The sequence below is a fragment of the Saccostrea cucullata genome, unplaced genomic scaffold, assembly GCF_032062105.1.
Source record: "Saccostrea cucullata isolate Sc308-1 unplaced genomic scaffold, CSIRO_AGI_Scuc_v1 ctg4, whole genome shotgun sequence".
Classification (NCBI taxonomy): domain Eukaryota; kingdom Metazoa; phylum Mollusca; class Bivalvia; order Ostreida; family Ostreidae; genus Saccostrea; species Saccostrea cuccullata.
Genome location: NW_026920828.1, coordinates 17,501 through 23,680, shown reverse-complemented (window position 1 = coordinate 23,680; position 6,180 = coordinate 17,501).

Genomic DNA, 6,180 nt, shown 5'->3' with positions numbered 1-6,180 from the left:
CAAGTTGGGGCTTACACAATACAGGATCTGGTAATTAAGCGACTAAAATTAAAGTCATCTACGAAAGACCCAAAACATCCCGGAAACACGAAATTAAGGATAAATGTAGATAGGGTTAAGCTGCAAGGGTAAGGGTTAGCATTAGGGTTAGGGTCGACATTAGTGTTATCAAAGTATGGTTTCAGCATTAAAAGAACATTTTTTATCTCTAAATTATTTTATTTTAGCATATTCCTCTAGAGTTTCTCTGTAGAGAGAAAACAAACATATACAGGTCTGGACGATTTCCAAATAAGGAAGACAAGAACGATAACCGTGAATTGTTATTAATACACAGAATAAACAAGGCGCTTGTCAATCTGACCAATCAGATAACAGCATTCAGACAAACCCATGAGAAAATAAATAAAACACGTGGTTATTAAGTTTTTTGCTTAAAAGATTTTTTTTAGAACAAACTTTTTGTAAACTTTAAGCGCATTTGGGAATAATATAATATTTATGACAATTCTACCGTGAACAAACACGACTTAAAAGCTTAGAATACGTTTTAAGTGTGATAAAAAATCTGTCACTATGAAGTATAGCTATGGCACGCCAAATTCACAAAAATGAGCAAAACATAGTTTCACAGTCGATAAACTAGGTTTATCGGTTGTAAACTATAGTTTACGGACTGTAAACTATAGTTAACAACGTTAATCTATATTTTACATCTGTAAACCATAGTTAACGCGATAATCTAACCGAAAACGATCAATTGCGATTGCAAAACATAGATTATCTGATAAATACAGTCTCACGATTTGCAAACTATAGTTTACAAACCGTTAACTATAGTTAACGATCTGATAGATACAGTTTCACGATTTGTGAAACTATGATTAACAACTCTTAACTTTAGTTTACGATTGTAAACTATAGTTTACAAACGCGAATCTATGTTTATCAACAAAATCTATTGTTAACGCTTTATTCAGACAGATAAACTTAGATTAACATTCGTAAACTATATTTAACGACCGTTAAATATAGTTTTACAAATGAAAATTATACTTACCGAATCGTTAACTATACTTAACGAATCGTTAACTATAGTTTACGGTTTGTAAACTATAGTTTACAGTCGATAAACCTAGTTTATCAATTGTGAATGATGTTCTAAATAATTAAATGATATTGTTATGTAATTAACCCATGTTTATTGTATTTACCGTGAACAACCTTGACATTTTGATCTCGGTTAAGAAAAAATAATGCATGATAGAATCTAATCGTTTAGAACGGAGGTATAGACCGCACCAGTAAGTTCCTAAGTTCAATTATAACATTTACCAGAATATATTATTTGTTGGTAAATATAATTTTGCTTATCCGTCCAATTTTCATCGATAAAGCTCAAATTCCACGTGTATAGATCAACTCACACAAGTGTTTATCGTATGGACTATACACATATTATGGTTTTAAATTATCACAGGTTTCATGTGCGCCGAATACAATGCTATGCAGACTATAAATATAATACCCATTATTTAAATTATCATGGTTCCATATTTTCATACAAAGATACACAGTAAATGTTCTATCAAGACTGTTTTTCCTCAACATCGAAATATTAACAGCAGTGCAGTAGAAACTTCCAGAGTACTGTCGCAAAAACATAGTCGAGAATTAAGTGGTGTAAATCAGATTTGGATACTATAAAACTCTAAGAAACTTTTCGAAAATTGAAATGAAAAAATAACCATTTAATAAAAACATAAAAAGCTAAGACTTCGACACTCTATACAACTATTCCTCCCGATAAGATTTATAGATTTAGGTTTCTTGACATCATAGACAGCTGCTCATTAAATAAAATTGGAACTCGTAAATTAAATTAACTTGACATTGGTCATTTGCTAAATTATATTTTGTAAAAACATTACCCACAAGTACTTTGAAGATGATTTTGAAAACATGCTTGAGTTTCTGAATGACAATATCTACATGTATGTGGTTTTGGAGATCAGTCTATATAGGTACCAATCCTGCCCCGTAATTAGCAGACCTATTTTTGTATTCATAGATAGGATTAGGGGGCATAATTCATTCAAAATCTTATATACCAGTTTGAGAAGAAGAGAACTCTAGCTTTAGCCTGAACACCTTGTCATTTAGATATACCGACGACGCATTATCAATCCATTCATATGTCGACACGATATATCCCAGTGAGCTTGCAATTAGGGATACCACAGAGTATGACACATCTGTTTCATATTTGGATAATTTACTAGAAAAAGACTTCAAAGGTAATCTAACAACCAAGCTTTATGAAAAACACGATGACTTTAATTTCTATCGTCAACCTCCCTTACCTATGCAGTAAATAGCTGCAGAACTGTAGCTCTCCAAAAAATATATATTGACAGACCGGTCTGTCAATATACTAGTATATATTTTTCGGAGAGCTACAGTTCTGCAGCTATGCAGTAATATACCCGTCACACCTACATATGGGGTTTATATATCTCAGTTGATTTAATACGGGACAGCATTGATTATCTACGTGTGAATATTTTCTAAAACGAGGTAAATTATTGACAAACAAGTTGATGAAACACGGATATCAACACTCTCACATAAGTCATCATTTCTTAAGTTCTATGGTCGAAACAATGACCTTGTCATCAAAGTAATACGATCCAAATGCTGACAGTTTTTCATGCCAATTTTTAGACCATCATTTACACACCGAATTGTCGATGGATTTTTCCAACGGGTAACCCTTTTCCAACATTAGCAAATTTAAGTGCATATTTCTTGTCGCGAGGATGCGAGCCAAAGAACATTAACACAGTCATAATAATAATTTGTTTGAGGTGCATTGTGGGTAGTGTACAGAGATTTGCTTCGAAAAAAAAAAATATTGTATTTGACTGGGATGTCACAATAGCCCACAGCTCGATATTAATTCAAAATGTTGCTGTTTTTTTCGGCAGCTGGTATTGTTGACAGTGAGTACGAAGTAAGAGTATTTATAAATAAGATATTTAATTTCTTAAAAGCTAAAAAAAGGACCGTTCTCAAAATAATATGGGACTGGTCATTTTGTTAGCAAATGGCTATTGTCTCTCTACGTACCTTTTAAAAACAGTATACTAAATGCATCTCGTTTAAAATAATTCAGCTCAAGACATATTCCATTTTTGTATGAGATACAACAAACCAATAGTAAATTTCAACATTCATAAAATAAATTTATTATATAATACATTCAAGTGTTTATCTTCAAAGTTGAAAACATACATTCATAGTTCTATAATTTGATATCAGTACCTACACGGACGTATAAGTATATCAAACAAGATAGTCTTGCTATATATTTCGTAACTTGAGGGATTAAGGTCCAGTTACTTACACAGGAAAGAGATGGTATTAAAGAAACTGTAGAAGACCTTCAATGGAGGTCCATGAAGAATAATTTAGTGTTCACTGGTCTGGGAGGGGAGTCCAACAAAGAAAATACAGAAGAGAACCTGAGAGACTTCTTATATTATGAGCTAGGCATAGAGCATAATATTCAATTTGGAAGTGTACACAGATTTGGAAAATTTGAGCGAGGAAAAAACAGACCCATAGTTGCCCGATTTCTATACCAAAGCGAACGTCAGCTTGTGAAAGAAAATGCATACATGTTAAAAGGACAGCCTTTTGGCATACATGAACAATTTCCTCCAACAATGGTAGAGAGACGTAAGAAGTTACTGGCGGTCCAACACAGACTCCGCAATGAAGGCCACAGGACAAAATTGGTGAAAGACAAATTATTTGTGAATGGCAAGATATACCAAGAAAACTTCTTATCACTTTCATTTAGCGACACAGTTAAAATGCAACCGGGATCGAATCAGGTGAATTCTCCAAATGGACAACACAATCATTATCAGGCCCCAAACTCAGGAAGTAACCGACAAAGGCAGGTTGGATGTGTACAATCGGCACCTATGCATGAACATATTACCAACGGACCACCAGCGGCACATAGTGGACAGTAAGCCCCTAAGACAACTGTACAATCAGCACCTATGTATGAACGTACGACTAACGGACCAACAGCGGCACATGCTGGACAGTTGGCTCCTAACACAACCGCACAATCAGCACCTAGGTATGAACGCACAACCAACGGACCAACAGCGGCACATAGTGGACATTTGGCTTCTAACACAACTGTACAATCAGCACCAAGGTACGAACGTACTACCAATGGACCAACAGCAGCGCATAGTGGACATTCGGCTCCAAACACTACTGTGCACTCGGTGACTCCGATGAGTAACTTTCATATGCAGGTGAACAGTGGGGCACCGGATGCCCATACCTCTGCGCACCCTCCTATGCATGGCATGGCATTCACTCAGACATACAATGTGAACACGCGTACCACAAACCCAGCAGAATTTCAATATAAGAGCTCGGACAGGTCTGGGAGTAGTGTCAAGTGTGTTACGTGGAATGTGAATAAGGGACTGCGTCAAAAATTGACGGACAGTGAATTTATAAATATTGTAAATAATTATGATATAATAGTATTAATAGAATGTTGGATTACTTTTGATGATATTATTGAGTTAGATAATTATGATTGTCATACTTTTCCTAGGATTTGTGGAAGAGGTGGAGGAGTTGTTATATTTTCTAGATCTACTCTTTCGTTTAAGATTAATGTTGTTGAAAATTTTCATAATACAATTATTTGGTTAGAATTATGTAACCAATTTCACCATGATGTTAAACCTATCTATTTAGCTGCTTGTTATATACCACCTGAAAGTAGTACCTTTTATCAAAAAGAAATGGTCGACATTTTTTAACACCTCGAAGAATCAGTTTGTAACTTTACTAGCAAAGGATATGTATATGTTATGGGTGATTTTAATACAAGGAGTGGTAATTTATATGACTATATCTTAAACGATAGGTTAGAGAATAAGGTATCCAATAATCTTAAATCTTTTGCAGACTATGAAAGCGATACAATTTTATTATGTAGACATAATTCAGATACTTTTGTCAATAATTTTGGTAAAAAACTTATTGATTTATGTAAAAGCACAGGATTACGTATAGTTAATGGCAGACATGAAAATGATAAAAAAGGGAGTATTACTTTCTATGGGTCAAATGGAGTAAGCACAATAGATTATTTATTAACAGATGCATCTGGGTTTGATACAATAACAGATTTCAGTAGTGGTAATTTTAATATTTTTTCTGATCATTCACCCATTAGTTTCACAATAGAAAATAGGTATAGGAATGATAGTATTTATATACAAAATCACTCAGGTAGAACAGCAAGTAAAACTGTAAGGTGGATAAAAGACAATGGTACTGATATTAATGCTGTGCTTAGAGATAATGCTGGTGCACTGTTTGACTGCTTACAAAATGATTTTGATACTTTAGAAAATGTAAACAAATGTGTTGAGAATTTCAGTCATACTATTTGTGAATTAATTTTACCTTATTGTAAAGTCACAGAAGGTGGTGTCTCTAAAAAAAGTCATAAGGTCAAAAGGTTAGAAGATGATAAACCATGGTTTAATGATAAATGTAAAGTCAAGTTTTCTGAGTACAAGTCAGTATTACATCAATTTAATTTGTGTAAATCGAATGAAAACAGAATTAGGCTCTTGGAGATAAAATCAGTCTATAAGAGATTAACGCGAAAGTGAAGACACAATTATAAGAGATATCAGGGTAGCAATATGGAGTATTTAAGAAAGCACAACCCTAAACAATTTTTTAAACTTTTTGATAAGAAAAGAAACAAATCAGAATCAAGTGTACCCGCAGAAGTCTTTTTTGAACATTTTAAAAATTTGTATCAACAAGATTTAGAACCAGATATTGAAGTAGAACCCATTCTAACCAATAATCAAGAACAAATATACGAAGAATTAGATTACCAAATAACTGAGAACGAAGTAGATAAAGCTATCAGTAGATTGAAAAACAATAAGAGTAATGCAGAAGACGGCATAATTAATGAATTTTTTATTAAATGTAAAGATATAATGACACCTATTACATGTAAATTATTTTAACAAGATTTTTAATTCTGGCCATTACCCTGAAAATTGGTCAACAGGATGTATTGTGCCCATTTTTAAGAAAGGTGACAAAAAT